We start from the raw sequence: 17,563 nt of genomic DNA, 5'->3' as shown, positions 1-17,563 counted from the left end.
AGGAGCTGGGAGAACTGGCAGATTGCCAGGTGAGGGGCAGACGGTCATGTATAAAGTGATGGTTTTTATAGACTCCCAGTAACCCATACTGCCACTTACCTGAATCCTGTGGTTTCTGGGAGAAAAAAGGACCAGATTATTCTCATATTGGAATAAAACCAAAACAAACACTGGATTTAGGTTGGTGGGATCTATATTGGTCATTTCAAAAATACTTCAGTATTTAGTTCAGTAAATAGTCGTTGTATGATCCTGTGTCCATAACACACTATTCCTGAGTCTTGAGATGCTTTTTGCTGCTCAAGCTACCATTAAGGGTCCCTCTGTCTACCATGCCCTGGGGGCTTTGTCATGCTGCCTATGATTGCCTCATTAACTCCTACCCCTCTTCTGGTTTTCTTAAATATAAGAAGAATGTCACTTGATGTGAGAGATCAGAATGTTCAAAGAAAAAAATGAGTGAAATATGAGACCTGAGAAAAATATGACTACTATAAAATGTCACTGTAAAAAATGTTCTTGTAGTTTAAGATTTATATAAACAGAACTGATATTTATGAATGTGTCCTATTAATGCACGCCAGAGCAGATTGTAATCTATACCCATGGCACTTTTTTCCTGTGCCTTGAAAAAAAACAATGAAAACCAACGTTTCATGAAATACAGTTTATAAATACATTTTATTAAGACATTGTTTTTCTTTTAAAATTAAATTTTTCTAAATCATGAAATTTTAATTTAATCTTACTCCAGCTAACTGAGTGTTTACTCAGGATCATTACAGGTTACTTTAGTTAGAATACTGAGGGTTAATATATTCATGGACTGAAAGTTGGGTGCAGAAATTGCTTAAGATCTTTTCTTTGTCTTATCAGAAAAAAGTAATACCAAACATAGATATCTTAAATCTCTAACAATGTAAACACAATATGATTATATTATTAACTGGTAACAATTTTTGTTGCACTTAAAAATATATCTAGTTTTATAGAAGAAATATTTCCTATAGGATATTTAGAAACTAAAGGAAAGGAAAACAATTATAAATAGGGAAAGAAACTGGAATCTATCTATAATGATTGAGTTAAAGAACTGTGCTACCTCACAGGCCAGCCATATTGTATATGAAACAGCTTGTTAACTTTCAGAAGTGATGGGGCTGCGGCCTAGAAATGCACAATGCAGGGTGCTAGTACCAGAGATGCAAGTTCAGACACACACAGCTCTGCTCCCTGCTGGATGTGGACCTTTTGGGCTCAGTTTCCTCATTTATCAACAGGGATCACTGCAATACTATCTCATAAAGCTGTCATGAGAAGTAAATAGGATCGTGTTTGATAAAGTGTTTCACAATTGTAGGTAAGCTAATCTTTTTAAGAAGGACAAGGAGCACACAATCCAAAAGAGAAAACAGAGTAATAATGAAAGGTAGTATTTAGTGCTGAGCACTGTGCCAAGAATTTTACCTGAACCATAGTATTTAATTTTCATAGCAACATAGAAAATTGGGGCTTCCCAGGTGGCACAGTGGTAGAGAACCCATCTGCCAATGCAGGAGATGAAGGAGACCCGTGTTCGATCCCTGGGTCAGGAAGATCCCCTGGAGAAGGGCATGGCAACGGACTCCAGTATTCTTGCCTGGAGAATCCCATGGACAGAGGAGCCTAGCAGGCTACATACAGTCTATGGGGATGAAAAGAGTTGGACACTACTTAATGACTAGAGAATTATAGGAATGATTTTATCTCCATTTTCTATAAGTAAACCAAGGCACGGAGAGGTCCAAGGACACATGGGTAGCGAGAAACAGAGTAGGAATTTAAGGCTAGATCTACCTGACTCTAGAACCTGAGTACTTTCATATTAGCTATGTCATAGGAAAGAGTTTGGAGAAAGCAATGGCAGCCCACTCCAGTACTCTTGGCTGGAAAATCCCATGGACAGAGAGGCGCCTGGTAGGCTGCAGTCCATGGAGTCGTGAAGAGTTGGACACGACTGAAGTGACTTAGCAGCAGCAGCAGCAGCAGCAGCAGCAGCAGGAAAGAGTTTAACTTCATTACTAATCAAAGATTTAACAATTAAAAGATATGGAAATGGAAATGCAAAGGAATGATAAACATCCAATTCCGGCTGTCTCTGTAGAGCATTGGCATAGAATCACTTACTCCTTGGAAGGAAGGTTATGACCAACCTAGATAGCGTATTTAAAAGCAGAGACATTACTTTGCCAACAAAAGTACGTCTAGTCAAGGCTATGGTTTTTCCAGTGGTCATGTATGGATGTGAAAGTTGGACGGTGAAGAAAGCTGAGCACCGCAGAATTGATGCTTTTGAACTGTGGTGTTGGAGAAGACTCTTGAGAGTCCCTTGGACTGCAAGGAGATCCAATCAATCCATCCTAAAAGAGATCAAGCCTGGGTGTTCACTGGAAGATCTGATGTTGAAGCTGAAACTCCAATACTTTGGCCACCTCATGCGAAGGGTTGACTCATTGGAAAAGACCCTAATGCTGGGTAGGATTGGGGGCGGGAGGAGAAGGGGATGACAGAGGATGAGATGGTTGGATGGCATCACCGACTTGATGGACATGGGTTTGGGTGGACTCTGGGAGTTGGTGATGGACAGAGAGGCCTGGCGTGCTGCGATTCATGGGGTCGCAAAGAGTCGGACACAACTGAGCGACTGAACTGAACACAAAGACTTCAACCATGTATGTAATATTTTTATAGAACTAGTAAAAATATGGAAATGTATTAAGATTTGATAAACCAGGGCCATGAATTAATATTTTTCTCTTAACTTTTCTGTATATTTAAAGTCATAGTAAATAATTAAAACAGTGAACCGATGTCATCCTTTTTTGTTTATATGAAGACTAAGTAATTAAGAAATAATTCACATGAAAATTTGGAGAAACTGGTATTCTCATTTGCTTCTGGTGATATAAATTGGTCCCTCTTTTGGAAACCAATTTGGCAATATGTTTCTAAAACTATAAAAATAATCATACTCTTTGGTTCAGTAATCTTCCTTTTGGAATACCATCCTAAGAAAAAAATATCAAAATATGCATGCACATACACAAAAAATGCACACACTGAAAGAACTACATGCATAAATATGTCAACTGCAGTATCATAATTGTTTAGTCACTAAATCACATCTAACCCTTCTGCAACCCCATGAACTGTAGCTAGCCAGGCTTCTCTGACCACTGAATTTCCCAGGCAAGAATACTGGAATGGGTTGCCATTTCCTCCTCCAGGGGATCTTTCTGACCCAGAGATTGAGCCTGTGTCTCCTACATTGGCAGGCAGATTCTTGACCACTGAGCCACCAGGGAAGCCCAGTATAATAGTGGACTATAATTAACAATCTAAAACTTTAACAATAGTCAATATTATGCAGGCTTTAAAAGAATATTTATGAAGGCTTATAGCAATTAGCAAAATGGTGGTGGTGTAACATTAGTTGCAAAAATTCAAAATGTGAAATTATATTGTCACTGGAATTAAATTAGTGAAAGAGTAAGCATAGAAAACTAGTTCAGGAAAAGCATCATAAAATGATGAGTACAGGATTAGTGTTAAGACGGTGAGATTATGAACAGTTTTCTTTCCTCTCTTCCAAATTTTTGATAATATTGATCTCTGACATATTGTTTCCATAATGTAAAATTGTTACAGGGTACAAACCAAGCTTTGGAAATAATGATATACATTTGAAAATAAACTAAAATTCAAGGGAGAGGGACCTTCCTGATAGTCCAGTGGTTAAGACTTTGCCTTCCAATGCAGGGGGCACTGGTTCGATCCCTGGTCAGGGAGCTAAGATCCCAGGTGCCTCATGGCCAAAAAACCAAAAATGGAAAACGGAAGCAATATTGTAACAAATCCAATGAAGACTTTAGGAAAAAAAAAAAAAAAATGGCGCAGGTCAAAAGATCTTTAAAAAAAATTCAAAGGAGAGAATGAAGAGTTCTAAGGAAAGTTGTAGACCATCCACAGTCAGTGCAGGAGTTCAGAAGTAGGTGTGTTCATCAGGCTGTGGTCTTTAGGAGTGCTTCCTGCAGGAGTGGCTGTCAGTGAGCTTCAATAATGGGTCAAGGAGGGTGAGAACTAGAAAAGGGCCTAGGGAAGAGGGCATGCAAGCTTCGAAAGTAGAAAGATGTGAGCTAATGGCAGGAAACAGCACTTCGTGTCATGGAATATTTTATTTTCCGTTTTTATCTGCACATTTTTTTGGAAAATGTGGTGACTTTTAAAGTTGTTATGGTTGAATTAATTCCACAAAACAACTGGTTGTAGAATCATAGCAACATAATTATGAGTTGTGCTTCTGGCTCCAAATCTTTCATCTAAAAATAATCGCAATGACTACATCTTGGGAAAACAAAGCCATTACCTATTCTTGTGCTCCAGCTATCTTGGTAGTCACTTACTGGAAAATGGATCATAGATAAAATAGCTCCATGTTTTTAGAACCCTGCTTGTCACTCTTAACTGAGCTGATTACTGAAATATTTTTTAAACTTTCCATCTATAAACTTTCTCTTACACGAGCATGACGTAGAAAAAATATTTTCTAATCACACAAGCCTGCCTGTGCTTTCCTGACCCTCCTGAAGTCTCAGGGAGTGGATTTGTTTGTGCAGAAAGACAGAGGCCAGGGATAGAAATGTGCAGAGTAGGAAGAGGTATGCTAGGTAAGAGGAAAGAACCTGTATGCTCCACTGCCCTCAACATATACCAGCTGCTCTTTGCCCAGCTTCTTTGGGTTAGATAAATAATCACTGAATAATATATGGGTTAACAGGGTAAATGGATGATAGTTATTATTTATGGAATAATTACTTTGCACTAGGAGTTCACATCCATTAACACTAATTGTCGTGAGAATCCTAGTGAGTGTGTAGCACAAATGCCAGGATACTTAGCTTCTTTAACTGACTCTAGGGGTTTTCTGTTTATTTTTAGTTTTTTAAATCCTTTAATATCAGTGTGGGCTTCCCTGGTGGCTCAGCAGTAAAGAATCTGCCTGGAATGCAGGAGACACGGGTTCAATACCTAGGTTGAAAAGATCCCCTGGAGAAGGAAATGGCAACCCACTCCTGTATTTTTGCCTGAAAAATCCTATGGCAGGCTATAATCCATGGGGTCGCAAAAGAGTTGGACGTAGTGACTGAACAACAACAATTAAGATCAATGTAAAATAAACATGCTTGATTGCCATCTCACACTGGTGAGATATCTGCTGGTTTTCCCCACTCATCCAGGTTTCTTTACCTCGCATCCTATTTTCCTACCTGGGCCAAAATATCTTCATCTCTTCTCTATATACCTCTTGTGTTTCTGTTCCCTTCTACTGTACTGCCTTATCCAGGACTACAAACGTTGTTGTTGTTCAGTCACTAAGTCACGTCCAGCTTTTTGCAACTCCCCAGACTGCAGTATGCCAAGCTTCCCTGTCCTTCACTATCTCCCAGAGTTTGCTCAAATTCATGCCCATTGAGTCGGTGATGCCATCCAACTATCTTATCTTCTGTCACCCCCTTCTCCTTCTACTACAAACACATCACCCTAATTTCTCCACTTCCCTAGTATCACCCACATATGATTACTTATATAACAAATATCTATTTATTTTCTGGTGAAAAGGTAGGGAATTGTTCACTGTGGTGCAAAGTAACAATTCAACACTAAATAGTAAGACTCTTGCCTCCAAAAGAGCCCAGATTTGGAGCTATTCTGCTGGACTTCTGTTCTTCTTGGGATTACTGTTTTCATCTCAAGCTCTGGAATGCTCAAAAGTTCATCTCAAGCTCTGGAATGACCCAGAGGGATGGGATGGGGAGGGAGGTGGGAGGGGGGTTCAGGATGGGGAACACATGTAAACTCATGGCTGATTCATGTCAATGTATGGCAAAAACCACTACAATATTGTAAAGTATTAGCCCCCAACTAAAATAAATAAATTTATTTTAAAAAAAAAGTCTTACTTTACCAGACAAAGTGATTTAGTTCTCTGTCTGGGGCTTCCTCTTTCATATCCAAAGCAGGCTCACCAAGGTGTTTTCCTAAACTTAGAGTCTTAGGAATCTAAAGGCTGTTGTCTGCTGCAGTTTTAAATAGCATTTCCCCACCACCACAGTTATTATCCACATTTTACACAGGATGAAACAAGTTCAGTGAAATTAAATGATTAAACAAGAAAAAGGGCCAGGGTATGAATTAAAAGCCTGGCTCGCCTAACTTAAACCTTATTCTCCTTCCACTAAACCAGGATGAATACATGAAAGCACCTACTGAAAGTTTACAACCTGCCTGGCTCTGTTCCAAGGGCTTTAGGGTCATCAGCTCATTAAATCCTCACATCGCTAATATCCATTTCATAGATACAGAGATAGTAAGGAACTTGCCCAAAGTCACATAGCAAGCAAAGACCAAGGTTAGAACCCAGGTAGTTTGTGTGGTTCCTTCCTCAGCTGCCGGCTCGACTGGCCTCATGCTCTAGCTCCTAGAAGTTCTTTCAGTGGCTGGACGCTGGGGAAGATACTGGCTGGGTGCATTGGCATGATTTAGAAACTCACGTTTTCTGAAGCTCTGACAATGCAGGGGCATTATCACGGTCTGAAGGTACAAACTAGATTTGTTCAGCGATAAACTGAGTCATGAACTTTGCCATTGCTGCTTTTCATAATAATAATGCCATTCAGTCTTTTCTTGCTTAATGAGTTGCTACAAATTCACTTAATTTATTTAGTGAGTCATTTAAGATTTATCAAGTTTCCTTTGTAGCTCAGGTCCTGTTAGGTGCTGAGCAAACAAAAACAAATCCTGCAGTAGTTCAGAATCTTATGGGGAGCTTGCAGTCTAGAGCATGCTGTAATATGACTCATTCATCAGAGAGTTACACATTTGATGGTATTTGAATCTATAGAGATTTGTATTTCAGATCAATGTATTAAAAAATGTCTAAGAACTACTCCTTCGAGGAAAGAGAAATGAGTCTATCTCCAGTGGCAAACCCTCCAACATAGGAAGTGGACAAGGCAGAGCCTAGCTGACCACCTGGCTCAGCTGTGTTCAAACATACTGAAAAGTTTGACAACTTCCTAGAGTCTAGATGCGTATTCTGAATATTAGGAGGACAGTCATGTCAGGAGTATGGAGATCTATACGGAGACATAAAAAGACAAGTTAAAGGGTAAGGTTATAATGAGTGTTTCTGCCAATACTGACCTATGGAGAACGGTGCTGAGATTCTAGATTTCCCTGCCCAATTCTTTAGAGAAAAAAAAATTATTAGCATGAAGAAGGGCATGAAACTAGGTCACCACTGCTTGATAAAACTATTCCTCAAGAATAGAGAGCATGTGGGAAATTTCCTGGCTGTCCAGTGGTTAGAATGCCATGCTTTCACTGTTGAGGGTCCAGGGTTCAATCCCTGGTCAGGAAACTAAGATCCCACAAGCCATGCAGCACAGTCAAAAAAAAAAAAAAAAAGAACTTGCTTTATTTTATGCTCAGTGTTCTGATCTAAGGTTTGATTTCCTGAGTGGACATGACCATCAGAGCTAGAGGTCCCATGGAGATGACCACTAGCAATTTTTTGGGAAGGAACATTTTCTCTCACTTTAAATGAATAAATGGATATATTTGTTTAGAGCTGGATCTTAAATATGAACTAAATCAGTGGTTTTCAAGTGTACTCCTAGGGCCTCAATGGCAAACAGTAAAAGTTTTAAACTGCATGTGAAAATTGTATGTTGTTTTGTATCTGGTTTATATATTGGAGTTTTCCAATTAGATTTCATTTAGGGAAATAAAAGTGCCCCATTGTAAAAAGTGAATACCTCTGAGATTTTGGTTCATTCTTCTATTCTTGAGGAGGTCACAGCAACCCACTCCAGTATTCTTACCTGGAGAATCCCATGGACAGAGGAGCCTGGCAGGCTACAGTCCATAGGGTTGCAAAGAGTTGGACACAACTGAAACGACTTAGCATACACACACACAAGGAACTGAGGCCCAGAAAGATTAAATGATTCGTTGAAATGGCCAAGGTAAATCTTAAAACTAAGTCATCACTCCCAGCGCAGTTCACTGTGTGGACCTTCTACTTCCTGTCCACAAGCCACTGTGGGTCTCGGGAGTATGGCAGTCACCTAGGCCAGTGTAACTCTGGATGAATTACACATTCCTAGTATTGTAGCAGCTAAGAATTAGGTTCTAAATGGGAAGATTGTACTAAGATACTGACTGACCAGCTACCATTTATTGTTTATGCAATGAGGTGCTATACAATCTAGTTTAAACCTCACAGTATCTGTTGAGTTGGGCAGAGCAAGTATATTCCTAGCCCCTATCCTTAATTTTGCAAAAGATAAAAGATGTATCAATATTTCAAAGACACTGATTTCCTCAAGGAAACATATAAGTAGGTTAAAAAAAAACCAAAAAATATCCTAAACTCCAGTCATCTTTTAGAAAGACAAGGCTCAGTTCATGTTGTTATGTCCTGATTAATCCAACCAGTAAGAATAGGCAGTGCCTGTATAGACAGGAGACCAATGATGTCATTAAATAGGACAGCTTCCAAAACTGACAGGCATAAAAATGGAGGACAAGGTTTAGATGCCAGACGATGGGTCCTGGACATCTGCTGTTCTTTATAATTATTATAGGAAGACACGCATACTTCCATGAAGTATGCTTATCTGTACTCTGAATAAGGTGGCTTGTGTTGATATGTATACCTATTCTTCAAATGGATGTAGATGCTGTTTTGTTCTATAAAGCATGATTTTAATTAAAAGCATTAGTGATTTCAAAACTATATGCTTTGTCCTAATGTATTATCAATCAAATTCTACTAAAACTATAACTACTGTTATGTGGGACTCTGTGAAATTTTTTCGTGTTAAAAATGGGATCATATTTGAAAACTTGGGGACCATCTGTTCGAGGGTAAAATAAAGGGAACAGAATAATAATAGGATAGAAAATAATTATTTGGAAACATATTTTGTATCTTTTCCTGTGTTTCTCTTTTAATGTTGTATTGCTAAATTATTACTCTGTTTTTCATTTTGAATGGTGGCTTTTTATCTGGCTTTGTTTCTTATGTGTGGTCAGATCACTGATTCGCAGAAAAACTACCCTCTAGCCTAGCCCTACATTCCTCCAAGATAATATCATCTACAGGGGTCAAGTTTCCTGCCAGCAGAGTCGATTCGCAAGAAGTAAACAAACTAGAAGTATAACCATGAAATGTTAAAGAAACCGTCAAACTTGGACAGGACATTAATAACAAATACTATCTTAACTATTAAGTATCTCTTTTAAAAAAAGAGTACTCTGCAGTCACACTGACCTATAGAATTGGAGCAGGAAACAGAAGACAGAAAGGGCTGTAAGCAGCAGCATCTAGGAACAGAGGTAATGGATAGGCTGAGGACTCTGGAGGAACAGCTGTTCCCTTCTCTCAAAACAAACCCGACTCCAGTGCACTGCAGTTAGCTCACCAGCTCAGATCTGCTTTTGAGGAGTAAGCCAAGCCCATTAGCCACTGGTGATTTACCTTAGGGAGGACATTAGTGAAACTTAAAAAGCAAAAGTCAGCTTGCACAGGCCCTGTTTTACAGCTTCCCTCCATCTCTGGCAATCTTCCACTGGGTCTACCTCCCCGCCTCCGGCCCTTCCTTCCATTTGATTCTTTGTCAGATAAACATGGAGACAATGGAAAGCAACTGGGAAAGAAACTAAACATTTCCTTCTGGAAACGTTACCTATTTTTAAATAACAACTCCAAGTCTCTAAATATTTTCTTTGGAAAAACTCTATGAAAAAACAATTTTTTTAAAGTCAGAATCTAGAACTTAAGGTCTCTCTTCAGTATACTACCAAAATTCTTCAAATCTGTAGCCAATCTAGGTTTTTACCTCTGGAGACTGACGCGTTTAGGTCCTTAATCCTGGATTTATCTCATGAGCTAAACTCATATAATTCCATGTAGAGTTGGGATCTGGAGGAAAGTCTGTAGTACAGCATTTAGTCTCATGGAGCAGAGCTTTGAACTGACTTACAGGCAATTCCCATAGTCTCTCTGGGCCCCAGATAACTCATATATACAATAAAAGGATCATATTAGACAACCTTTAAGTTTCCTTACAAATACAAAGTTGTGAAATGGGAAGGGGTATAGCAACAGAATTATGGTTGTGGTAACTGGACTGTGCCTCAGTGGTAAAGAATCTACCTGCCAATGCAGGAGACGCAGTTTTGATCCCTGGGTCAGGAAGATCCCCTGCAGTAGGAAATGGCACCCCGCTTCAGTATTCTTGCCTGGAAAATCACATGGACAGAGGAGACTGGCGGGCTACAATCCCCAGAGTTGCAAAGACTGAGCAACTGAGCATACAATTGGACTGTATTCAATTCTTCATTCCCTCCCTGATGTGGAATTACACACCATTTGTCAAGTGGCTTTGCAGTACCTCCCACCAGGGCAGGCAGCTTTTGTTTCCCCACTGACTTCATATTAGGTTTGACCACATGACTTGCTTTGGGCAACTGAAGTTAGCAGATGTGACGCAAGCAGAGGCTTTAAACACACCTGTCTTTGGCTTTAGCACTTCTTTACTTCTGTGATTTCCTGTAAAGCCAGATTCAAGAATGAAGAAATGTGGAGCTGACCAATCCTGGAGCAAGAAAAACAAGCATTTGTTGTTCTAAGCCTCTAAAGTTTGTGGTTGGTTATTATGTGGCACTATTGCAGCAGAAATCTGACTAATACCATAGACCTCTTGCTCTTTTACTTTTTTTGGTCATTTTACCCAGTGATATGCCCACTGATCTGAAAACTTATTCAAGGCTGTTGAGCGGCATTAGCGGCATCTAGGCATTTCAACTTGACTGTGGAAATGTTCTCATTAGGACAAGCAGCAGGGCTATTGTCAGTGCTAAAGACACTGCATGACTTAAAATCAGTCTACTGAACAGAAGCACAATTTGATCTCTGACTGTAGTTTATTGCTGTAAAACAAAAAATAGATCAGTCACCAAAGTCGGGGGGCTAGTGGTTAGGGAAGGACAAGTATAGGAAACACCAGCAAAAACCACAAAATAATCATTCAGGGTAAGGGGAATAGGAAACTGAACTCATTGGGATCAGTAGATAGATGCCAAGAATAATCAGTAATGAGCAGAGTCAAATCGGAGGCTGAAAGAAGGTTTCTGTGCAAAACATTGATCTAAATTTATGTGTTTTAAAATGGAGGAAAAATGAATTGGCACTTGCTATAAACTTTAGGGGTTCTCTATTAAAGGCTTCTGCAACTAGAGACCAATGTGAAATATAGGGCAGTCAGGAAGGGACGAGTATCAATCCTACTAATATCTATCTATACTGCTTCCCAGGTGGTGCTAGTGGTAAAGAACCCACCTGCCATTGCAGTAGACATAAGAGATGTGGGTTCAATCCCTGGGTTGGGAATATCCCCTGAGAAGAGCATGGCAACCCACTCTAGGATTCTTGCCTGGAGAATCCCATGGACAGAGAAGCTTGGTGGGCTACAGTCCATAGGGTCACAAAGAGTTGGACACAACTGAAGCGACTTAGCATGCACACACCAATATCTACAGGAAGAACATTAAATGCTGGAGTCCACACAGAGCAACGTCCCTGGACATCCTGCTTACCCTTCATATGCTGAGTTGAGCCACAAGAAAACAAGAATTCTGTGACACAGTAGTAAAGTCTCTGAACCTGCCCCCTCTGGCTGTAACTCTTCCTCTACTCCAAAGGACACCTGGAATCCAACTTATTAAAGCAGAACTTGATGAATCTTAATTTTGCCTTCTCCCACTGTCTGCATCTAATAACTGAACTGGACCCTCAAACGATTCTGAAAGTTGTGAACTTCATCCATGGAGATGAACACAATCATAAAAATGAACAAGCAGAAGAACCATCTTCTAGATTAAAAGCACCAGTTTTAATCTACAAAAGGAGATTAACCAGAGGAGTAAATTTCAATGATCACATCCATGAATATCAATAACCTCAGATATGCAGATGACACCACCCTTATGGCAGAAAGCAAAGAAGAACTAAAGAGCCTCTTGATGAAAGTGAAAGAGGAGAGTGAAACAGTAGGCTTAAAACTCAACATTCAGAAACTAAGGTCATGGCATCTGGTCCTATCACCTCATGGCAAATAGATGGGGAAACAGTGGAAACAGTGTCAGACTTTATTTTGGGGGGCTCCAAAATCACTGCAGATAGTGACAGCAGCCATGAAATTAAAAGATGTTTGCTTCTTGGAAGAAAAGCTAAGACCATCCTAGACAGCATATTAAAAAGCAGAGACAGTACTTTGCCAACAAAGGTCGGTCTAGTCAAAGCTATGGTTTTTCCAGTAGTCATGTATGTATGTGAGAGTTGGACTATAAAGAAAGCTGAGCACCAAAGAATTGATGCTTTTGAACTGTGGTGTTGGAGAAGACTCTTGAGAGTCCCTTGGACTGCAAGGAGATCCAACCAGTCCATCCTAAAGGAAATCAGTCCTGAATATTCATTGGAAGGACTGATGCCGAAGCTGAAGCTCCAATACTTTGGCAACCTGATGTGAAGAACTGACTCACTGGAAAAGACCCTGAGGCTGGGAAAGATTGAAGGCAGGAAAAGAGGGGATGACAGAGGATGAGATGGTTGGATGACATCACTGACCCAATGAAGATGAGTTTGAGTAAGCTCCGGGAGTTGGTGATGAACAGGGAAGACTGGTGTGCTGTAGTCCATGGAGTCGCAAAGAGTTGGACATGACTGAGTGACTGAACTGAACTGATCCATGAATAGTTAATAATACAAATAGAGCAAAAAAAAGAACTTTAGAAAACTCTAAATGCCAGGAACTGAAAAGCTGCTGGGTTATCAACAAGATGCAAAACCTACATTACATTATATACACACTATATGCAAAATTTAACACAAAATAAATCAAAGACCTAATTGTAAAAGCTAAAAGTATAAAACTCTTAAGACATAGGCAGGAGTATTTGTGACCTTGGTTAAGCGATGGTTCTTAGATCTCATGCCAAAAGCACAAACAAAAAAGACAAGAACAGACAAACTGAACTTCATCAAAATTAAAACTTTGTGCTTCAAAAGAAACCTGGAGGGGCAACCAGGGGAATGTGAGAAATTATTTGAAAATCATAAAACTGGTGAGGAACTTGTATCTAGAACTCTTACAACAATAAAAAGACAATTTTTAAATCATCTGAACAGACATTTCTCCAGGTAAGATAAACAAATGGCCAGTAAGTATCTGAAAAGATGCTCAACAATATTAGTTATTAGGAAGATGAAACCATTATGAGATACCACTTGACACCCGATAGGATTGTACACTTTAAAAGGGTGAATTGTATGGTGTATGAATTTTATCTCAATAAGGCTGTCATTTTAAAAAATATTACATATTTTAAATGGAAACTATTTGAAATTAGGAGAGATTGCTTTAGAAATAAGAATATGATCATTAAAAGAAAAGAGAATGCAAAAGCAGCAAAGAGCAAAATAGGAAAATGCCAAAAATTAATGAATTTGAAGACAAACTCAAAAAACCTTCCAGAACTCAGAGGGAAAAGATATAGAAACAAATAAGATGGGAGAAAAGGTGATGTATTCAGAACAGATCTATGATATCACTAACTAGGAATGTGGTTTTGAGCAAACTATTTAGTCTCTTTGGGCCTCAGGTTGTCATATGATAAAAACAAAAGCTGGAATAAGATGACCTTAACACAATTGCCTTAAGTGTAGAATATGGGTCAGGGCAGTGGTAGGAAGTCAATCAAGAAAGCTAGGATGGGAAAGATAATGAAATTCTGACCTTACAGAACTAAAAGATTGGGGGTGGGCTGAGTAGGGGGCAGGGAAGTGCCAGTGATCCTGCCACTGTCCGTAGTGCTGAACCACCATTGTTCTGTGTGAATGCCATTTGGAGAAGTCAGGAATTGCTTTGGTAAACAACATGGAGATCTCATGGAGATCTCTGCACTCATGTACATCTATGTTTTTAATTACCACATATATGGTCTCCAAACCCATATGTCTAGCACTGACCTCTCTCCAGCTCTCAACATGTATTTTCAAATATATGCTTACTTGGAAATATCGTGGGTTCAGTTTCAGGCCACGACAATAAAGCGAATATCGCAATAAAACAAGTCACATGAATTTTTTGGTTTCCTAGTGCATATAATAAAAGTTATGTTTTTACTGTACCATAGTCTATTAAGTATGCAGTAGCATTATGTCTATAAAAGCAATGCACAGATTTTAATTCAAAATTACTTTGTTGGGACTTCCATGATGGTCCAATGGTTAAAACTCTGTGCTTCTGATGCAGAGGGTGTGGGTTTGATCCCTGGTCAGGGAACTAAGATCCCACATGCCACGTGGTGCTGCCAATAAATCAATAAATAAAATTACTTTATTGTTCAAAAAATATGACCATCATCTGAGACTTCAGTGAGTTGCAATATTTTTGCTGGTGAATGGTCTTGCCTCACTATTGATGGCTGCTGATCAGAGTGGTGGTTGCTGAAGGTTGGGGTAGTTGTGGCAAATTCTTAAAATAAGATGACAGTGAAGACAATTTATCGTACCACTTACTCTATTTTATTGCCTCCTTACTTCCCCATTTCTCATTAGACTGTTATATTTGCGAAACAAATGATGTAACTATATAAATCACTATTGTATCCTCAATGTTTGGCACAGAACAAGTGATTAAACAATTTATCAAATGAATCATTAAATGAATGAATAATGCAAATTTCATTTCTCTCCATTCCTTACACCCTGGTGATTCAGTCAAACCAAACAAATTGCAGTTCTTTGAATCTCCCAAGCCTTCCCTTGAAGCCAGGTTTTGGTTGCCCTCCTTTGACCTGGAATACCAATATCATCAGTTGAATATCTCCTTCTCAGAGTCAGTGAAGTTGTCACCTTTGGAACACTTTCCCAGGCAGTCACAGCCTTCATCCCCTGTGTTGCCATGACACTCAGTTCCTGCCAACTATCACAATCCTGTTACTTTTAATGTTCATGTCTGAGCCCCTTCAGGGGATATGAGACTGTACACTTCATATCCACTGTTGTTTCCTTAGCACCTAAAAGGGATCTTTGCACCCAGTGAAGAAAAAAAGAGAGAAAGAATAAACAATAAGTACATAAGTACAGGGACCTCCCTGGCTATCCAGTGGTTAAGACTGGTGGTTATGACTCTGCCCTTTCATTGCAGAGGGTGTGGGTTCAATCCCTGATTGGGGAACTGAGATCCTACATGCATGTTGCATGGTGCACCCAAAAACAAATACATGAGCAGTTAGGCTCTAGGAATATTAGCAGGAAGTATCTGAAGAATGAACTAAATAGGGAGAAAGATAAGGAGAAATTTACATAAGGTTATGTAAGAAGCACGTGTTTGTGGATACTGAATTAATTGTAATTCCTTATTTCCAAAATTAGTTTCTTCCATATACAAAATGAAGAGAAGCATGGTGTTATCAGCACAATTGTTGCTTTGCCTAACATGTCTTAGTCTCATCATCTCTCAGTCCATTTTTTACTAACCGCTAGCCTTTAGGTATCAACTTGAGATAACCTCAGGCGCTAGGCAGGTTACCTAAAGGTGTGATGGGAGTGTGACATACTAAATGTTCATGATGTTCATGCATCAATTTCAATTTTTAAATCATGTGTCCCCAAACTGAACAGTATTTGGGTCTGATGTAGTCTGCAAGGCACGGGTTTACCATCCCCACACAGTTTGAAAGCAAAATGTCTTCTGAACTACAATGGGACTGGGTAGGGAGAGATGTGGATAATCTTTTCAATCTTGAAGAAAAATAGGCTGTTTCTATAATTCTAATAAGAAGTAAAAATTCTTTCTGAAGTGGTTTTCATAGCCTGTCAGAATATTAGATCAGAAATTTCACTGGCAGCTCCAAAAAGGATCTTCTTCTATACAAAATATCTTGGTATCTAACCTTGACACTTTTACTTTCGTCTAAACAGAGTTTATTTTCTTCTTGATTCCAAAACTAACACACACTCTTTGTAACATATTTGGGAACTAGAAAAAAGTTTAAAAAAAAATTCCTGAAAATTGGACCATCAACATCTACCAGCATTTTAGTTTATGCATCAGATACTAGGTGGAACTGTGGAACTGATATGCATGCTCAGAGCTAGGTAGCAGGAAAACAGGAAAATACTTCAGTTCTAAACAGCTGGTTATCTGTAAGAATTTATGATCCAACCTAATTATTAAGGAGATTCTACATTCTGAGGTGGAACTGGAGTGCCTGACTGAAACCACATGTCTGTAGAACAGGGTTGATGAGGAGTTTACCATTGTTGAAATGGAATTTGGTTCTGAATCCACAACAGAGCTATTGTGTATATGACATTTGCTTTGAGAACTGAATTCAGGATTAACAGTAAACAAGAGCTTTTGAGTCCAGTCTATAAAGAACCTTCCCTTAGTTGCCAAGTAATTCAATTTAGAAAACATACTCACCAGTAATTCAACTTTAAAAAGTACAGTTTTTGACCTTAAAACACTGAATGCAATCTGAAATTTTTAAAATGTGGATTAGATAATACAGGTCAAATGAGAGTAAACAATTACAGCAAACAGAACCACATTTTTTTTTATAACAAGGAACTGTGCCGTGCTTTTATGTAGAGTATATTATGTTCAGGTATTCTTTGGTTCAACTCTAGAATCGTAAGAAGGAAAAGCACTGGAAAGCAAGGAACAAGTCTAAACACTATTTACCAGGGATATGGAATGAAATAATCCAGTTATGTCCATTATTAATAGTAAAGAGACCTAATGTGAATATTTTCAGGAAAACTTTAAAGATTTCAAAATTTCTGATGCTGTTCTGTTTTTCTTTCCCACTGAATTATAAGATTTTTGCATTTTTCCTTTTAGTACTATATGAACCCCATGAAATTTTCCTGCAAAGGCAAAGCTATATTAGGGGACAGAATTTTTAAAGTATCTGAGATGTGGGATTAGGAAAATTTTATCTAATATAGGTAGTTTTGAAATACAGATCTATTTATTATTTCACTATAATTAAACCTGTGATGCACTTAAATGTCATCAGAGCTTTAATAATGCTTTCACAGACATTAATATTCATTTCAAAATTATTAATCTCAGGAAAACAAAAACAAACAAGGAACAATAAGAAGTGGGTGGCTTTCAGAAACCAAGCAGCTGTTCATTCAACTGAAATATCATAAGCTAATTTTATTAAGCAAAGCCTTACATTTCACAGTCACAGCAGTTTATAAATACATGTTTATATTCATTGATTCCTTTCATTCATCAATCATATTTTTAGTACTTTATGTACTATGGTTATACTAGGTGCTGGGATCCAGAAACACATGCTTTCTGGGTGCGAAATGTGGTCTTCACCTCTAGGAGCCCATGGTTTCATTCAATAAAGAAGTTTCAAAGAGAGGGAT

General features: G+C 38.7%; 1 protein-coding gene and 2 long non-coding RNA genes across 3 annotated transcripts in view; 1 reads left to right on the top strand and 2 right to left on the bottom strand.

Annotated features, from left to right (window-relative positions):
• The window catches only part of CEP85L (centrosomal protein 85L), a 203,474-nt gene that overhangs the window by 162,088 nt on the left and 23,823 nt on the right, over nt 1-17,563 (bottom strand). The window lies entirely within an intron of this gene.
• The window catches only part of LOC145521972 (uncharacterized), a 47,901-nt gene that overhangs the window by 9,797 nt on the left and 20,541 nt on the right, over nt 1-17,563 (bottom strand). The window lies entirely within an intron of this gene.
• LOC145521974 (uncharacterized) lies at nt 7,994-13,558 on the top strand. Its single transcript, XR_014065816.1, has 2 exons — nt 7,994-11,569; nt 12,786-13,558. It is a non-coding gene; the product is annotated as an uncharacterized LOC145521974 (long non-coding RNA).

Source organism: Giraffa tippelskirchi, chromosome 9 (genome assembly GCF_054371585.1).
Source record: "Giraffa tippelskirchi isolate mGirTip1 chromosome 9, T2T-mGirTip1v1.2.pri, whole genome shotgun sequence".
Taxonomy (NCBI): Eukaryota; Metazoa; Chordata; class Mammalia; order Artiodactyla; family Giraffidae; genus Giraffa; species Giraffa tippelskirchi.
The sequence above is the reverse complement of the archived record's forward strand: the minus strand, read 5'-3'. Positions and strand labels throughout refer to the sequence as shown.